The following is an 18442-nucleotide window of genomic DNA, read 5'->3' as shown; positions in this document are numbered from 1 at the left end:
AATTACGGACTTCTTCACACAATAGGAAATGGTATTTTATCAAAGAATTACCTTCGACATGGTGCGTTAGTAGAATGATTCCCTCAATGCTGACGGCGATTTTTCTTGATTGGCATATCGATTTTATTCTGTACAGCCTTCTAGCGGAGACTCTTTGATCGCTCCTTATAATTGTCATAAATATCGTGACTTCTAAAACTAGATCTGCTTAATGAGTATGTCATGAGGTGCTTCCAGAACGTGTAAGAATAATTCAGTTCTTATAAAAGATCAAGATTCTTACCCAGATTCCTTTTTCAGTACTTTCACTTTTATTTTCGTACACTATATGACACCTTGTGCTTCTGCGAAGAGATTCATAAAGTTCACATGTCTATTCGTTTCAAAGAACCATGCTACATTGGTGAAATATTATGATGAGTAAATATTACTTTCCATGATAAGCTGCAAATAAAGTACCCGGTCATGTACATTAGAGCGAAAATCACTGCTTGTGGCACACGCAGAACACACACAAACACAAACACACACACACACACGCGCGCACTGATGAACGAAAACATAATGAGCACCTTGTTAACAGCGTGTTGGTCCACACAGTACACCAGCGATTCTGGATTGCATGGTTCGACCAGTCCTTGGTAGGTTTCCGAGGACATGTGGCACCAGATGCCTACCCACACGACACACAGTTCCGATAAATTACGGAGCAGTGGTCTGTGAGCATGGAACTGGTGCATCCTAGATGCTTTCCTTCTAGTTGACACAACGCTAATTTGGGGACCAGTTGAATTCACTATTACGCTCCTAAAAACACTGTAGTGCGATACTGATCTTGTAACACAGACAGTTATCCTGCTGGAAGATGGTATCACCATCGGAGAAGACATCAGGCATGAAGGAATGCAGGTGGTCTGCAGTAATATGCATGTAGCCCACAGCTACATGGTGTCTTCGATTACTGTGATAGATCCCACGAAAGCCTAGGCGAATGCTCCCTTAGCATACTACTACCATGACAGAGCTGCACCCCTAGTACGATGCATGTTTTGAATAGCCGTTCGTCTGGATGATGGCATATCTGGTGTAATAAGAAACCTCATTTATCGGACCAGACGACACGTTTCCATTGACATATGGTCCGAACTCGATGGTCTCAGACCCACTGCAATCGTAATTGAAGATGTCGTTGGATCAATATGGGACCAGTTAGCTCTCGTCTGTTGTGGAGCCTGTGTTCAAAGATGTACACAGAACGGAATGCTCCGAAAAACTTGTACCTACACCAGCAACGTACTCTGTCACCACATCTGCCACTGATCACCGACTATTCTGATTCATAAATCGAATAATTTTCGACATACACTATGCGATCAAAAGTAGCCGGACACTCCCAAAAACATACGTTTTTCATATTAGGTGCATTGTGCTGCCACCTACTGTTAGGTATTCCATATCAGCGACCTCAGTAATCATTACACATCGTGAGAGAGCAGAACGGGGCTCTCTGCGGAAAGTACGAACGTGGTCAGGTGATTGTTTCCTATGTGATAGTGAAGTGGAAACGTGAAGGGACACGTACAGTACAAAAGTGTAAAGGCCGACCTCGTCTGTTGACTGACGGAGACCGCCGACAGTTCAAGAGGGTTGTAATGTGTAATAGGCAGACATCTATCCAGATCATCACACAGGAATTTCAAACTGCATCAGGATCCACTGCAAGTCTTATGACAGTTAGGCGGGAGGTGAGAAAATTTGGATTTCATGGTCGAGCGGCTGCTCTTAAGCCACACATCATGCCGGTAAATGCCAAACGACGCCTCGCTTGGTGTAAGGAGCGTAAACATTGGACGATTGAACAGTGGAAAAAAACGTTGTGTGGAGTAAAGAATCACGGTACACAATGTGGCGATCAGATGGCAGGCAGGGTGTGGGTGTGACGAATGCCCGGTGAACCTCATCTGCCAGCGTGTGACGTGCGAACAGTAAAATTCGGAGGCGGTGGTGTTATGGTATGGTCGTGTTTTTCATGGAAGGGGCTTGAACCCTTGTTGTTTCGAGTGGCACTCTCAGAGCACAGGCCTTCATTGATGTTTTAAGCCCCTTCTCGCTTCCCACTGTTCAAAAGCAGTTCGGGGATGGCGATTGAACCTTTCAACACTATCGAGCATCCATTCATAATGCACGGCCTGTAGCTCATTGGCTACACGACAACAACATCCCTGTAATGGACTGGCTTTCACAGAGTCCTGGTCTGAATCCTATAGAACACCTTTGGGATGTTTTGGAACGCCGACTTCGTGCCAGGCCTTACCGACCGACTTCGATACCTCTCTTTAGCGCAGCACTCCGTGAAGAATGGGCTGCGATCCCCCAAGAAACCTTCCAACACCTGACTGAACGTGTGCCTGCGAGAGTGGAAGCTGTCATCAAGGCTAAGGGTGGGCAAACACCATACTGAATTGCAGCATTACCGATGGAAGTCGCCACGAACTTGTAAATCATTTGGAACCAGGTGTCCGGATAATTTTGATCATATAGTGTACACATCCTGTGATACTTCGTAGTCGTATAATGCGTTGTTACGTGCTCGTTGTTTCAGCATCCTTCAACCACTTCCCATAGATACACACGACAGTAGCAGGTGAACAACTGACGAGCTTCGTCGTTTACGAGATGCCCATACTAATATGTTCTTTGTCAGAGTCTCTTATGTCAGTGGATATCCCCATTTTCGGGACATATCATCGCTGTAATCATACATAATTCGCCTCTGCTCCTCTTTTATACGTTCTTTGCACGCCTCGTGCCCACCATACACGAGACAACAATTAATCTGGCCATGGGTAATAGTGGTAGTGTTTTGACCTATCATTGTATATATACAGGAGTAGGACGAATGACCAAGAATGAGACCTAAGCCATGTCGCCAATTCATTGCAAGTGTTAATCGTTGTGAGAACAGTGCTCTGCGTAGTTGTGATTTTAGTATATCGGAGCTAAGTGAATTCGAACGTGGGCAATTTTTCGGTGCTCGTATGGTGGGTGTTTCTGTAACCAAGGCAGCCGAAGTGTTTGGTGTTTCAAAAGGTACCGTATTGAAGATTACTACCACATACAGGGAAAGGTGGAAAACATCACCTGCTAAGTCACTACGCCTACGAAATTCTTTGTTTAGTGTTCGTGCGGACGGTCATTGAGAAGGACTATGATGAAAAAGAAGAGGATAACAGCTGCAAAAGTCACGAACCCTGTGAGCACCAAATCGACGCTAAGGGAGCTCCATAAGTGTGGAATTGCAGGGCGACCTGGAATACCAGAACCACTCATAAGTGATGCAACAGGAAAATGTGATGCCGAATCTATGGTGCAAAAGTCATTTGGTCGGATAAGTCTTGTTTCACAATGTTCCTAACTTCTCGCAGGGTTTACGTCCGATGGGTGAAACATGACGGGGATTCGGTGATGAATTGTGCAGTGAAATCGTAATATTCCATAGGCTCGGTGGATACCCTGTAAGGTCGCATTACTGCCAAGTATTATGTGATCATTTTGGTTGATCAGTAGCATCCCAAGGTACAATGTTTGTTCCGCAAAGGTGAAGTTGTGATCCACGATGACAGGGCCCCTGTGCACACAGCTCTCATTGTCCAGGAATAGTTTTGTGAGCACGAGGATGAAGTATTGCATCTCCCCTGGGCATCACAGTAATCAGATATCAATATTATTGAGCGTATATGGTTTACTTTGCAGAGGAGGATGATACGGCGAGCCACTTCTACACTACTGGCCATTAAAACTTCTACACCAAGAACAAGTGCACATGATAAACGGGTATTCATTGGACAAATGTATTATACTAGAACTGACATGTGAATACATTTTCAGGCAATTTGGGTGCATAGATCCTGAGAAATCAGTACCATGAACAACCACCACTATCCGTAATAACGGCCTTGATACGCCTAGGCATTGAGTCAAACAGAGCTTGGAAGGCGTGTACAGGTACAGCTGCCCATGCAGCTTCAACACGATACCACAGTTCGTCAAGAGTAGTGACTGGCGTATTGTGACGAGCCAGTTGCTCGGCCACCATTGACCAGACGTTTTCAATTGGTGAGAGAGCTGGAGAATGTGCCGGCCAGGACAGCAGTCGAACATTTTCTGTATCCAGAAAGGCCCGTACAGGACCTGTAACATGCGGTCGTGCATTATCTTGCTGAAATATAGGGTTTCGCAGGGATCGAATGAAGGGTAGAGCCACTGGTCGTATCACATCTCAAATGTAACGTCCACTGTTCGAAGTGCTGTCAATGCAAACAAGAGGTGACCGAGACGTGTAACCAATGGCATCCCATACCATCACGCCGATATGGCGATGACGAATACACGCTTCCAATGTGCGTTCATCACGATGTCGCCAAACACCTGGATTCATCCGAAAAAATGACCTTTTGCCGTTCGCGCACCCAGGTTCGTCGTTGTGATGCAGCGTCAAGGGTAACCGCAGCCATGGTCTCCGAACTGATAGTCCATGCTGCTGCAAACGTCGTTGAACTGTTCGTGCAGATGGTTGTTGTCTTGCAGACGTCGGTATCTGTTGACTCAGGGATCGAGACGTGGCTGCACGATCCGTTACAGCCATGCGGATAAGATACCTGTCATCTCGACTGCTAGTGATACGAGGCGGTTGGGATCCAGCACGGCGTTCCGTATTACCCTCCTGAACCCACCGATTCCATATTCTTCTAACAGTCATTGGATCTCGACCAACGCGAGCAGCAATGTCGCGATACGATAAACCGCAATCGCGATAGGCCACAATACGACCTTTATCAAAGTCGGAAACGTGATGTTACGCATGCCTCCTCCTTACACGAGGCATCACAACAACGTTTCACCAGGCAACGCCGGTCAGTTGCTGTTTGTGTATGAGAAATCGGTTGGAAACTTTCCTCATGTCGCCACCGGCGCCAACCTTGTGTGAATGCTCTGAAAAGCTAATCATTTGCATATCACAGCATCTTCTTCCTGTCGGTTAAATATCGCGTCTGCAGCACGTCATCTTCGTGGTGTAGCAATTTTAATGGCCAGTAGTATATCATCGTCACCTGAAATTTCGTCCATTTTGTAGTAAGAATGGTGTAAGATTCCTTTGAAAACCACACAGATGTTGTATTTATCCTTTCCGAGACAACTGGAAGCTGTTTTAAATGCCATCGGGTTTCCTGCAGCGTATTAGGCATGGTAGTGTGTTGTGGTTTTGGTGTTTCTATATTTCTGTCCAATCTCTGTACAGTCGCCCATCATTTAGTAACACGTTTTGCACTTTCTCGATTAGGTTACCTTGGTTAACTTCAAAAGATGTACTGTGCGTTTCAATTTCACCACCAGTTTCTTAACAATCGAAAATGAAGCACTCCTTAAAAGTTCGTCGTCTTCCAAGGCCAATAGCTACTCCAATTAAATCATTTTCCTGTTAGCCTGCGTCGTTACAAAACACTAGACTAACTCTACAACCGATGTTTCGACCGTCTTTGCAGGGATCCTTTTCAGGACAACTAAGCTGCTGTTTTAGTGCTTTGCTGTCTACACGCACAAACACCGGAAATAATTTTAATCTCAGAGCAGACTTCGTGTCTACAACTACAAACTTTGGATGAGTGTCCACTGGCGATAAACTGTCCCAGACAAATAACTTTTTGACAATTCGATTACCAACGAAACTCTTGCGCACGACTAGCTTCAATCACCGAATAAACATAATTGTTTTGCTGCTCAGTTACACACCTCACTTGTGTTACTGTGCCGTACGTACCACCTCAGCCAAAACAAAAAGTCTTGGAATCAACCCCATCTCTGTGCCGAGCCGAGAAAATTGTGTTAGCTGTAATGTGGATGTTTGCCACTTAATTACGACAAAGGCACTGGATTACAAACCATTTCACAGTGGGTGTCATGACCACGTCTCGATATCAGTATAGAGCTCTAGAGCGGTCTTTGTGACAACCTTGTGAGTGTATCGCACAGCACAATTTGGATGTGTTTGGTGCGCGGTATGCACTCCAAAACAACAGTAATATACAGGTTAATCTTATCTACCGATCTTCGAACACGGCACGTGCTGGAAGCAGCACAGCCGGGATGAGTGTGGAACAGATGCAGTAAATCTCGGAAAATGAGTACCGACTTTCACCCAAGGAGCTGCGGGAAGTAGCTCACTCTAACTATATGAATTACGTCGACAGCTGACTCGGAGCGAGCGAACACCGCTGTCTCGTAAATAATCGAGTCCCAGCAGGAATAACACAGAGTCTTCTTCGTGCTCTTCTCTTTGTACTGAACCTAGTCTCTTTTGACACAGTTTGTACAAATGATGAGTATGTCACGAATTCAGGACGTGTAAAGAAGGTACGTGCTGAATTCTTTAATGAGAAGAAAGCCAAACTGTATTAAATTGCTGTGCTGACTGACTGGAGCGCTGGAAGTTTTAAGCACTTTCCGAAGCGTGTCGGAATTCTAGCAACTGATGACAAAAAAATGGTTCAAATGGCTCTGAGCACTATGGTACTTAACTGCTGTGGTCATCAGTCTCCTAGAACATAGAACTACTTAAACCTAACTAACCTAAGGACATCAGACACATCCATGCCCGTAGCGGTCGCGCGGTTCCAGACTGTAGCGCCTAGAACCGCTACTCTGGCCGGCAACTGATAACACAGTGACAGTTTAAATAATTAATGCATTCGCTATCTGTTCTCCACTGCGTGCATAGGACGTCGATATGAGAAGTACTAGTAAGCGTCGTACTCCAAATTGCTAACAGTTTACAGCAAAATGCACTACAGCTTCAGCTCTAAGATTCCGCAGGACACTCTTCCGTGGGGTCTCGTAAAGGAAATAGACTGCCTGATCTCAGCAGAAAATGGAATCTCGATAAATCATTATAATCTTGTCGTCACGTCACCGACTACAGTGGTACAATGGCTAAGACATTTGAGTACTATTTTGAACTTTCCCATTCCTTAACGAACAGAACAGACAAATCCCTTGTCTGCAGTAAAGGAAAACCCATGCGTGCTTCATTTATGTTCATTGAAGGGAGTATATCCAAAGGCCCATAGCTGAACTGCACTTCTTTTTTCCCTTTTTGGTTGCTGGTGTGTCTGTTCCTGGAAACAAACCGTCGTTATCAGAGTACTCATTCAAGTAAACTATTACGCATTTCTAGTTCCAGACTTTCGTGGTTTATCTTCTGCACTCTGCGGAAGAAATAGTAGAACCAAGGTTAGGTTACATTCTGAAGGAGAAAAGTTCAAACTGCCTTCCGGCTATTCAGTTTGAAGATTTCCATTGTTGCTCTAATTCGCGTGAGGAAAATGCCGAAATGGTTTCTGTCCCTTTTCGAGCTTCTGTTCTCTGTCGAATGATGACGTCGTCGACGGCGCGCTATACACTAATTTTCCTTTCTTTCCCAAAGGTCACGTTAAGGGAATTTCAAGATTTTGATGACTGAAGGAACACTGGTAAAAGATCTTACTGGGGCAGCATGTAGCTTGAACCATCAGATCCGACACTTACAGTGATAAAGACAACTTCACCCTTCTTTGAAGAAATATAACAGTTATAGTGCTCTCAAAACAGGATGGTACTCCTACCACCATTAAGAGATTCTCATACTTTTCAAACCTGTTAAACAACCTACTATAGTCATCCAGGCTCGTAAAAGACACTACTACTTTTCCCAGTCCCCCCTCCCACTTAGGCTGAGTGTCTCCACGAGAAACTCAGGGCAAATATCATGCTTAATACTTGACCTCTTGGAAATTGCCCATTTGACTAAGCTTCAGAACACTGCATTTCCTAATTTGCATTCGTTGACAACATCTCAAACCTGTTTTCTCTGTGAGAGCTTGACGCTAACTTAAGTGCCAAGCTATACGACCTCGTAGCGTGTGCCTAGCATCTGCTGTGCGACACACATGCGAAGAACGTGCTGCTGTTTCTAGGACGCCGTCTCAATGGTCGTGCTCTCCAAGAAAGCGTGCAGTATGAGAACATGCGTCGTGCCGTCGGGAGAAAGGCTGACCGGGGGCTTAGGACAAAAGCGAATGCATGTGGTTCCGGTACGCATTCTACGTACCAACGAGCTTAACAATGAGGGACTTTGGTAATCTATACCATTTGCTGATTTGACAGTGAATCAATATGTTAAATTAGCTGTCTGGTTTACAAACGCCAATCAGCAAGGTTTAGTTTGCGAAGGATGTTTTGTGATTAGACCGAACTCAACAGGGTGTGGGAGAACAGTGACCGACGTCCATATCAGTTAGGTTAACATGGACCTTCTGGTATCAACATGGCGAGTAAAAAATTTGTATCTTGTACCTAGTTCATTACGCTGATACATATGGGGCAAATACACAGTACGATCAAAATTTCGTCGAGTCCACATATATATCTGCAGCTAGTGATCAGTTCTTTTTTCCTCTTAGTAATACAGATACGCCTGATTATGAGCGACCACCTGAATCTCCAGCAGTCTCTAACCTTTTGTTAGTAAACCTACGTTATTTACGAGTGTGTGTGTGTGTGTGTTGTGTGTTTGTGTGTGTGTGTGTGTGTGTGTGTGCATGTGCACGCGCCCCGCGTTCATGTGTATGTATGTGTGTGTATGATTGAGGGAGTAGGAGGGGGTGACTCAGTGAACTCACACATACATACAAATACATACAATCACACAGACAGAGAAATTAATTTTTCGGCATTCCCGTACAATATTACTACGGCCCTTTGTCGGTAAACAGCCTTTTGCTGATGCGGAAGTTATGGCGCGTGTTGCAAGGAAAGTGGGAAAAATGAAGTGAAACAAGAGCAGATAAATTAATAAAGTCGGCTCTTAGGTACGTATTTATCATTGTTGAACGACAGGATTCAATGTTTTCATCGTGAAATTGTGAACTCTATCAGGAAATCAGAATTTCTCACAAGGGAAACTCCATATCTAACCACCCCCCCTCCCCCCTTCCATGGTTTAGCGGTAATATGGCCCAGATGAAGCACGAAATCAGGAAGAAGCCGTACTCCACTGTGAAAAAAAGCAAAATACACTCCTGGAAATTGAAATAAGAACACCGTGAATTCATTGTCCCAGGAAGGGGAAACTTTATTGACACATTCCTGGGGTCAGATACAACACATGATCACACTGACAGAACCACAGGCACATAGACACAGGCAACAGAGCATGCACAATGTCGGCACTAGTACAGTGTATATCCACCTTTCGCAGCAATGCAGGCTGCTATTCTCCCATGGAGACGATCGTAGAGTTGCTGGATGTAGTCCTGTGGAACGGCTTGCCATGCCATTTCCACCTGGCACCTCAGCTGGACCAGCGTTCGTGCTGGACGTGCAGACCGCGTGAGACGACGCTTCATCCAGTTCCAAACATGCTCAAGGGGGGACAGATCCGGAGATCTTGCTCGCCAGGGTAGTTGACTTACACCTTCTAGAGCACGTTGGGTGGCACAGGATACATGCGGACGTGCATTGTCCTGTTGGAACAGCAAGTTCCCTTGCCGGTCTACGAATGGTAGAACGATGAGTTCGATGACGGTTTCGATGTACCATGCACTATTCAGTGTCCCCTCGACGATCACCAGAGGTGTACGGCCAGTGTAGGAGATCGCTCCCCACACCATGATGCCGGGTGTTGGCCCTGTGTGCCTCGGTCGTATGCAGTCCTGATTGTGGCGCTCACCTGCACTGCGCCAAACACGCATACGACCATCATTGGCACCAAGGCAGAAGCGACTCTCATCGCTGAAGACGACACGTCTCCATTCGTCCCTCCATTCACGCCTGTCGCGACACCACTGGAGGCGGGCTGCACGATGTTGGGGCGTGAGCGGAAGACGGCCTAACGGTATGCGGGACCGTAGCCCAGCTTCATGGAGACGGTTGCGAATGGTCCTCGCCGATACCCCAGGAGCAACAGTGTCCCTAATTTGCTGGGAAGTGGCGGTGCGGTCCCCTACGGCACTGCGTAGGATCCTACGGTCTTGGCGTGCATCCGTGCGTCGCTGCGGTCCAGTCCCAGGTCGACGGGCACGTGCACCTTCCGCCGACCACTGGCGACAACATCGATGTACTGTGGAGACCTCACGCCCCACGTGTTGAGCAATTCGGCGGTACGTCCACCCGGCCTCCCTCATGCCCACTATACGCCCTCACTCAAAGTCCGTCAACTGCACATACGGTTCACGTCCACGCTGTCGCGGCATGCTACCAGTGTTAAAGACTGCGATGAAGCTCCGTATGCCACGGCAAACTGGCTGACACTAACGGCGGCGGTGCACAAATGCTGCGCAGCTAGCGCCATTCGACGGCCAACACCGCGGTTCCTGTTGTGTCCGCTGTGCCGTGCGTGTGATCATTCCTTGTACAGCCCTCTCGCAGTGTCCGGAGCAAGTATGGTGGGTCTGACACACCGGTGTCAATGTGTTCTTTTTTCCATTTCCAGGAGTGTAGAAACAGTGAATGGTCCAAGTCTAACAGGTGCAACATGGAGGAAAGACGAACTGCCGTGGTTTTGTGGTTATGTGATGCCAGTGCTGGACTGCAACGCGCACGAGCTGTGTTCAAATCCCGCTCGTGCCCTTTTTTCACAACATTATGAAATGTCCGTCCGGTCATTGAAATGTTTGTTCTCTTTCTGCAGTCTTAGCAGTTGTCGTACTACACATTGGTTGTAAAATATGAGTCATGTGGTAAGAATACATGATGAATTGCTAGAGCAGGTGAGATACCACATAGCCGGCTGGGGTGGCCGAGCGGTTCTAGGCGCTTTAGTCTGGAACCGGGCGACCGCTACAGTCGCAGGTTCGAATCGTGCCTCGGGCATGGATGGTTATTTAGGTTTAAGTAGTTATAAGTTCTAGGGGACTGATGACCTCAGAAGTTAAGTCCCATAGGGCTCAGAGCCATTTGAACCATTTTTTGAGATATCACATAGGCGCCTCACAGAAATGAAAACAACAAATAAATGTGTGCGACTTATGTTACAACAAAGGAATTCAAGAATCAAAACTTCCAAAACGGAACGAAACTTCAAAAATATTAAAAACGTATGTTTTGACAGAGCACAGAGGAACTCTGTGATTGTGAAACTGTTGCGTTCATTTGTTGCAGCTTATGTGATAAACTGTTATGTTTTCGTCATTTTCTTGGGAGTGATCACATTGACATTCATACGAACATCTAAATCGGTCAAGGAGGCATATATCATGTACGGTACACCAGACGTGTTTTTCGGTGGAGGATTCGGCTGACTTGTCGCCTTGTCATGAAACGGTTGCGGCTCCTTTTAGCTGTTAATAGAGCAGTTGTGCAGAATCAACTGCCATTATAGGTCCCTTCATTACAATTCGCTGTTGCAAACGGACGTGACAGCACGACACAGACACAAATTTGAATACAGCGAACAGCGAAAAAAAATTGGGACTAGGGAGATTTCAAACCGGCTCGAGCGCTGGACAGTTCAAAACCGTGACCACTTACCCACGACACGGTTGGTAACTGAGGTTGCCGTATATTGAACTTCCTGTTCTTGAACCGTTCACTGTTTCTATTTTGCTTTTTCCATAGTTCATTCACCTTCTTCCTGTTTTCACGCTTGATTTGTGTTCAGGTTTTGATTGGCTGCTCACGGGCCCTCTTACCACTAAATGTGACGAGGGTGCTATGGGGAGGTTCTCTTGACAGTATGCATTACGAGGATGAATCTTGAATAAGGGGGAGAAATTGCGAGCCCGATTCTTGAAAGGACAACAAATAAGAGATGATTAAAAGTACCGCGGTCATCATCAGCAACAGTGCTTCCCTCTGGTGGGAAAAACAGCGAGTCTACCAATATACGCTGCCGGAAAAAAATAGAGCAGCCTCAAGGTCTGTGTGAAGTGGCGCCAGAGTATAATATGTGCATACTGAGAGGTTGTAGTGGTAGTGCTTTACTTCTTGCTGTCGTCGGCGATCAGATGGCGTTCTGGAGGCTTGCCTGTGCATCCTCTGATTTGACTCTGCAGCCAGTAAGTGCGTTGAGTTTAGAGGTGAACAGTTTGTGTGGCATTCATTCTGGGCTAGAACCATGCCCCGCAGACGAGTTCCTCTTGAAAAACTTCAGCCATTTGAACAGGGTTTCTGGTGAGCGTGCGGGAAGTTGGATGGTGTATCGAAGGGTTGTTGCATGTGTCGATCACTGCTTTCAGCAGTGGTCTGTGGAACATTCCCTCAGAGGTAGACCAGGTTCTGGACGTCCACGGAGTACAAACGCACATCAAGGCCATCAATTACCACCCGTGGTCACATTTGGGGTTTCTGCAGGGTAAAGCAACCAGTTTCCGTTACACTGCACACAGCGCTACTGTCATTTCTTCAACAGGAAAGTGATGCATTTTTTTCAGCAAGACGGCGAAGGTCCGCGTACGGCTGCTGTCACACAACGTGGTCTTCATGGTGTATAACAACTTCCACGGTCAGCAACATCACCAGATCTCTTTCCAAGTGTGCAAGTATGGGGCATAGTTAAGCAGAAACTTGTTCGTTATCCAGAGTCTCTAGGAACCATTGCCAAACTGCAACAAAAGGTGCAAGGTTCTTGGGACAGTCCATCGCAGGATGCCATTCGGCGCCTTTACAATCGTTAGCATACGAGAATACCCATTTGAGTTGCTTCCAAGGAGGGGGCGGGAGTGGGAGGGGGGAGGGGGGTACACTGCGTATTGATACGATTGTTTGGTCACCCTTCATTGTGACGTATGTATTTTATTTGGACTAAATTTAAATGACGAACTACCTGTCACTCTATTTGTCAATAAAATGGCCTTGTCCTTGAGATTGTTGCATTTTCTATTCCAGAAGTGTATTTCCGATCCAGGAAGCTACAAATAAATGGCCTCCTGAAAGGAAATTTCACATTTTCAAACCTTGAATGTTCCCTCCTTCTGTTGCGTCCGCGCCTCCGCGCCTTTCCATTTCAGTGGGTTCCCCCCTCCCATTTCTTATGGTCTAATGTTTCCTGCGGATATAGGATTCTTTATCTTAGATCTAATTTTATAGCGTGCACCCATCGTAATTTATGTTTTCCAAGATCCCTCTGGCCTTCGATAGTGAGGTGATCGGCTGGGCTGATGACTGAAGTAGGTGGCGCCTGTACGATGTGTCCGTACCGCCAAAGTGTCGATTCTTGAATCTTCCCATTGATTCGAGCCATTCAGCCAGTTGTCGGATCGTCGTAATGTTGATATGGTGGAGTAGCATAATGCTTAATTATCTTCACAGTATCTGCATGTCGATGACAAGTAGTGAATACTCAGCACTTCTAAGGGGGGCAACAATCGGTACCATATAATTTAGCTGGCCACACCATTCTGCTGTATATCTTTGGTTTTAGATGGATAGACGTTTTCTTATCACAAAGAATACCAGTGACGTCCCTCAGTCGCATCCACGCCGCTTTTATTCTTGCTTCAACATTCTCAATCGTTTTGCCGTCACTCCATAATCGAGAACCTAGACATCGGGATGTGTCCACCATGCTAAGAGGAACTCCATTAAAATGTATATTTTCAGGAGATGAAATCGTTTCGAGGTACTCACTGTTGTGGACTTCTTAAGTAATAGAACCCAGTACGTATGGTGAGTGTTCATCGGAGGTGAGGGTATCATCTGGAGTGCTCCAGGGAAGTGTGGTAGGTGCGCTGTTGTTTTCTATCTACATAAATGATCTTTTGGATAGGGTGGATAGCAATGTGCGGCTGTTTGCTGATGATGCTGTGGTGTACGGGAAGGTGTCGTCGTTGAGTGACTGTACGAAGATACAACATGACTTGAATAGGATTTGTGATTGGTGTAAAGAATGGCAGCTAACTCTAAATATAGATAAATGAAAATTAATGCAGATGAATAGGAAACAGAATCCCGTAATGTTTGAATATTCCATTAGTAGTGTAGCGCTTGACACAGTCACGTCGATTAAATATTTGGGCGTAACACTGCAGAGCGATATGAAGTGGGACAAGCATGTGATGGTACTTGTGGGGAAGGCGGATAGTCGTCTTCGGTTCATTGGTAGAATTTTGGGAAGATGTAGTTCATCTGTAAAGGAGACCACTTATAAAACACTAATACGACCTATTCTTGAGTACTGCTCGAGCGTTTCGGATCCCTGTCAGGTCGGATTGAGGGAGGACATAGAAGTCATTCAGAGGTGGGCTGCTAGATTTGTTACTGGTAGGTTTGATCATCACGCGAGTGTTACGGAAATGCTTCATGATCTCGGGTGGGAGTCTCTGGAGGAAAGGAGGCGTTCTTTTCGTGAATCGCTATTGAGGAAATTTAGAGAACCACCTTTTGAGGCTGACTCCAGTACAATTTTACTGCCGCCAACGTATATTTCGCGGAAAGACCACAGAGACTAGGCGTATAGGCAGTCATATGTTTGAATATTCCATTAGTAGTGTAGTGCTTAACACAGTCACGTCGATTAAATATTTGGGCGTAACATTGTAGAGTGATATGAAGTGGGACAAGCATGTAATGGCAGTTGTGGGGAAGGTGGATAGTCGTCTTCGGTTCATTGGTAGAATTTTGGGAAGATGTAAAGGAGACAGCTCATAAAACACTAATACGACCTATTCTTGAGTACTGCTCGATCGTTTAGGATCCCTATCAGGTAGGATTGAGAGAGGACATAGAAGCAATTCAGAGGCGGGCTGCTAGATTTGTTACTGGTAGATCTGATCATCACGCGAGTGTTACGGAAATGCTTCATGAACTCGGGTGGGAGTCTCTAGAGGAAAGGAGGCTTTCTTTTCGTGAATCGCTACTGAGGAAATTTAGAGAACCAGCATTTGAGGCTGATTGTAACACAATTTTACTTTCGCGGAAAGACCATAAATATAAGATAAGAGAGATTAGGGCTCGTAAAGAGGCATATAGGCAGTCATTTTTCCCTCGTTCTGTTTCTCAGTGGAACAGGGAGAGAAGATGCTAGTTGTGGTACGAGGTACCCTCCGCCACGCACCGTATGGTGGATTGCGGAGTATGTATGTAGATGTAGATGTAGATGTAGATGGATGTTCAGACGAAGGCCAAACCCTTGTAGACGATTATACCATATTTGGACTTTCGAGTTTCAATATCTTCCCTGATATCCACCGCAAGCATCACATCAACAGAATATACCGTTGTCCTCGGTAGAAACGTCTGTAAGTTGTTCGCTATGGTATCCATTACTGTAACAAAAGAGTAGCGGGGAGAGCGTTCAGCCTCAATGAATGCCAAGTGTCACAGGGAAACTGTCAGGCAGTCCTTAAATGTTCTCCACTTTAATGAATAGTCTCTATTGTACAAAACCGCCCTGTGAAAGCTACGAAGAGGGCAAAGAAGCTTTCTTTCTCGAATATAGCGAATCTCCGTATACCAAGAACTGTTTTGTAGCTTCGTGAAACAATCAGGACACATGAATAACATCATGCAGTACAGTCAGTTTTGTTACTATGGGTACCACAATTTTCCTCGAGCTGAATCCAGTGAACTGAAGTAATTAAAAGATGTTACTTCAGTGTGCAGTTATTAAGAGCAGTGAGCTTCTTGGTTTTTGCGGTGGCGGTAGTGTGCTATCCATATAAGCCCTCTAATTTGATCGCTGGGTCGTAATGTAAATTCGACTCTAATATTAAACAATTTTTTATGAATTTTTTGCAACAAATACTACATAATTGTTGTTTCCGAGAGATGTCTTGACTGATACAATTTTTCCTTTCTTTTATCTTATTCATACAGGTCACAATCACTGTCTTGTATCATACCTTACTTATATGACGAAACTAATGTTTGGCGTCTAATCTGTTCGGATGAATTACGTCCCCTGTTCAATTTTCCCATAGTCCGTGATCACCCCTTCTGCTTTGTCATTCTGGTTTGTCACCTATTGTGCTTCATTCAACGAAATCTGTTCTCCTATACTCCAGTCCCTTTAAGCTTCTCGATTACTAAATAGATGTACTTGAACAAGATTTCTATGTCTTTAGTAAAGGCTAGATAGTCGAAGTAACATCTTTCGTGTTATTGACTTAATCTACATTGATTTTCTTATCCTTCAAGTCTTAACTATGATTCCATTACTGAAACAGCCTTCTTTCGAAACCTCTGCTGAAGTGGAGTGTACCATGTTCAACACATTACCTGAAAACAATTTTTATCTCGGACGTTTCTAATATCTCGTTCACAATTTTTTTCATTGACGCTGTGTTTATGCGAAAAAAATGGACATTGAGTATTAACGTTCTGTCGACAAAAATATTGTTAGAGACGGTGTTTATGCAAGTATATTGCATAAGAACATTGGATAGTCATCCATGCCAAACATCACTACGGCCAAAAAGTTAAGGAATTAAAAAACAAAAACTGACTGTTTCATAACACTACATCTGACTTAAAAAAGGCATCAGATCAAAAAGGAGTTTGTTGAGCTTTTATTATGTAAGAACCTTCAACCGCACCCCCCCCCCACCTCAAAAAAAAATCGGCTCTATTTCCCCCCCCCCCCCTCTCTCTCACTCATACACACACACACAAACACACACACACACACACAAATGCGCGCGCGCGCTATATACATCATAAACAGAAGTTGGTAACAAACATATACTTCGTTCCAGACCAGATGTGAGGAAACGCAGATCAGCAAATCGTAAGTAATTACATTTGTACAAAAATCGCGAAGTGAACTGTTTGATAATCTATAACTAACAATACTGTATCGTTATAGATTCCACTGGTGATGTCTTAGAACAGGAGAAGGCGAAACGCGTATGGGATATATGAAGTAACTAGCAGCAGGAAAAGACAGTTTGATTTTAAAAAAATGGTTCAAATGGCTCTGAGCACTATGGGACTTAACTGCTGTGGTCATCAGTCCCCTAGAACTTAGAACTAATGAAACCTAACTAACCTAAGGACATCACACACATCCATGCCCGAGGCAGGATTCGAACCTGCGACCGTAGCAGTCGCGCGGTTTTTGATTTGCAAAACAAGTATTTACATGCTTGCTGCGGAGGATGGCCACACAAACAAACTTGTTAAGATGACACATGTTTCGAGTCTGAGACTTATATCTCATAATACGATTCTGTTTCGCATCATGGTGCATTGCAAACCACTGAAATGTTTTCATTGCACTGCTTTTCAGAAAGTTCCTCGTCTGTTGTGTGTGTATATGTCTCTCTTTGTTTTCATCATAGTTAAGTATTTTCAGAGGCTCACATTATGTTAAGGACTAGACAACAGAAGAGTAAAAAGCATTTTAAAGCCACTTTACATTCAGGATAGGCTGATTTTCTTTGCGACTTTTGTCTTGTCAAGATGTGTGTTTACGGCCTTTCGTAACTTAGTTCCTGAAAGTAAATGAGCTAATTACCTGCGTCGCTACTATTATCTTGACTGACGAAACTTAAGAGAGGCGTTCAATAAATAAAGCAACGCGTGTTTTTCCTCGGCCGATATCGGTTGAAAAAAACTGCGGTATTTGTTGTGGGACACAGTGGATTGTACCCACTTCAGCCATGAAGTTCCAATTGCTGGCGGTGCTATATACAGCCTTCAAAATGACGTCTGTAACGGAGGTGCGTTCCAAGCAGAGAGCTGTCATTGAGTTACTTACTCGGGAAACCAGAGCACCGGAAATATTCATAGGCGTTTACAGAATATCTACAGAGACCTGATAGTGAACAAAAGCACGATGAATCGTTGGGCGAGGCTCTGTCAGTATCTCAATTAGGCTGCGCAGACCTGCGCAGACCTGTCCGGCGTGAGTCGTGCTTCGGTAGCTCAGTTGGTACAGCCCTTGCTCGCGAAATGCAAAGGTCCCAAGTTCGAGTCTCGGTCCGGCACACAATTTTAATCTGCCAGGAAGTTTCATATCATCCAGCAGTTGTCAACCGTGCTTTTGGAGGAATGGAACGCCCTGTCACAAAAAACCAATACCAACCTTGTTGTCAGCATGGGAGGACGTTGCAGAGCATGCTTTGCAGTCCGTGGTAATCTCACACCCTATAACTACATCTTGCCTTTTGCAATGTCCAGGGGACCATCTCGAAGCGCAGTGAGTTCAGTGTAATTATTGTCTTTTAATAAAAGTGTCAGTCCTGTTTGTCTCATTGCGTATTTCTTTCAGTTAACTTTTGTATTACACGGTGGCTATTCTTTCTGTGCATAGCGCAAGTTTCATCGAGCTATGTTACTTGGCAGTGACACATCATGCAAAATTCACTGTCGTCCTTAAGTTTTGCACGGCATTGTATTTCTTTTTCCCTTATTAGTCATAAGTCTGTGATAAATATCCCGGAAATGTCATAATACTGAGACAACAAATGGC

Source organism: Schistocerca gregaria, chromosome X (genome assembly GCF_023897955.1).
Source record: "Schistocerca gregaria isolate iqSchGreg1 chromosome X, iqSchGreg1.2, whole genome shotgun sequence".
Classification (NCBI taxonomy): Eukaryota; Metazoa; Arthropoda; class Insecta; order Orthoptera; family Acrididae; genus Schistocerca; species Schistocerca gregaria.
The sequence above is the reverse complement of the archived record's forward strand: the minus strand, read 5'-3'. Positions refer to the sequence as shown.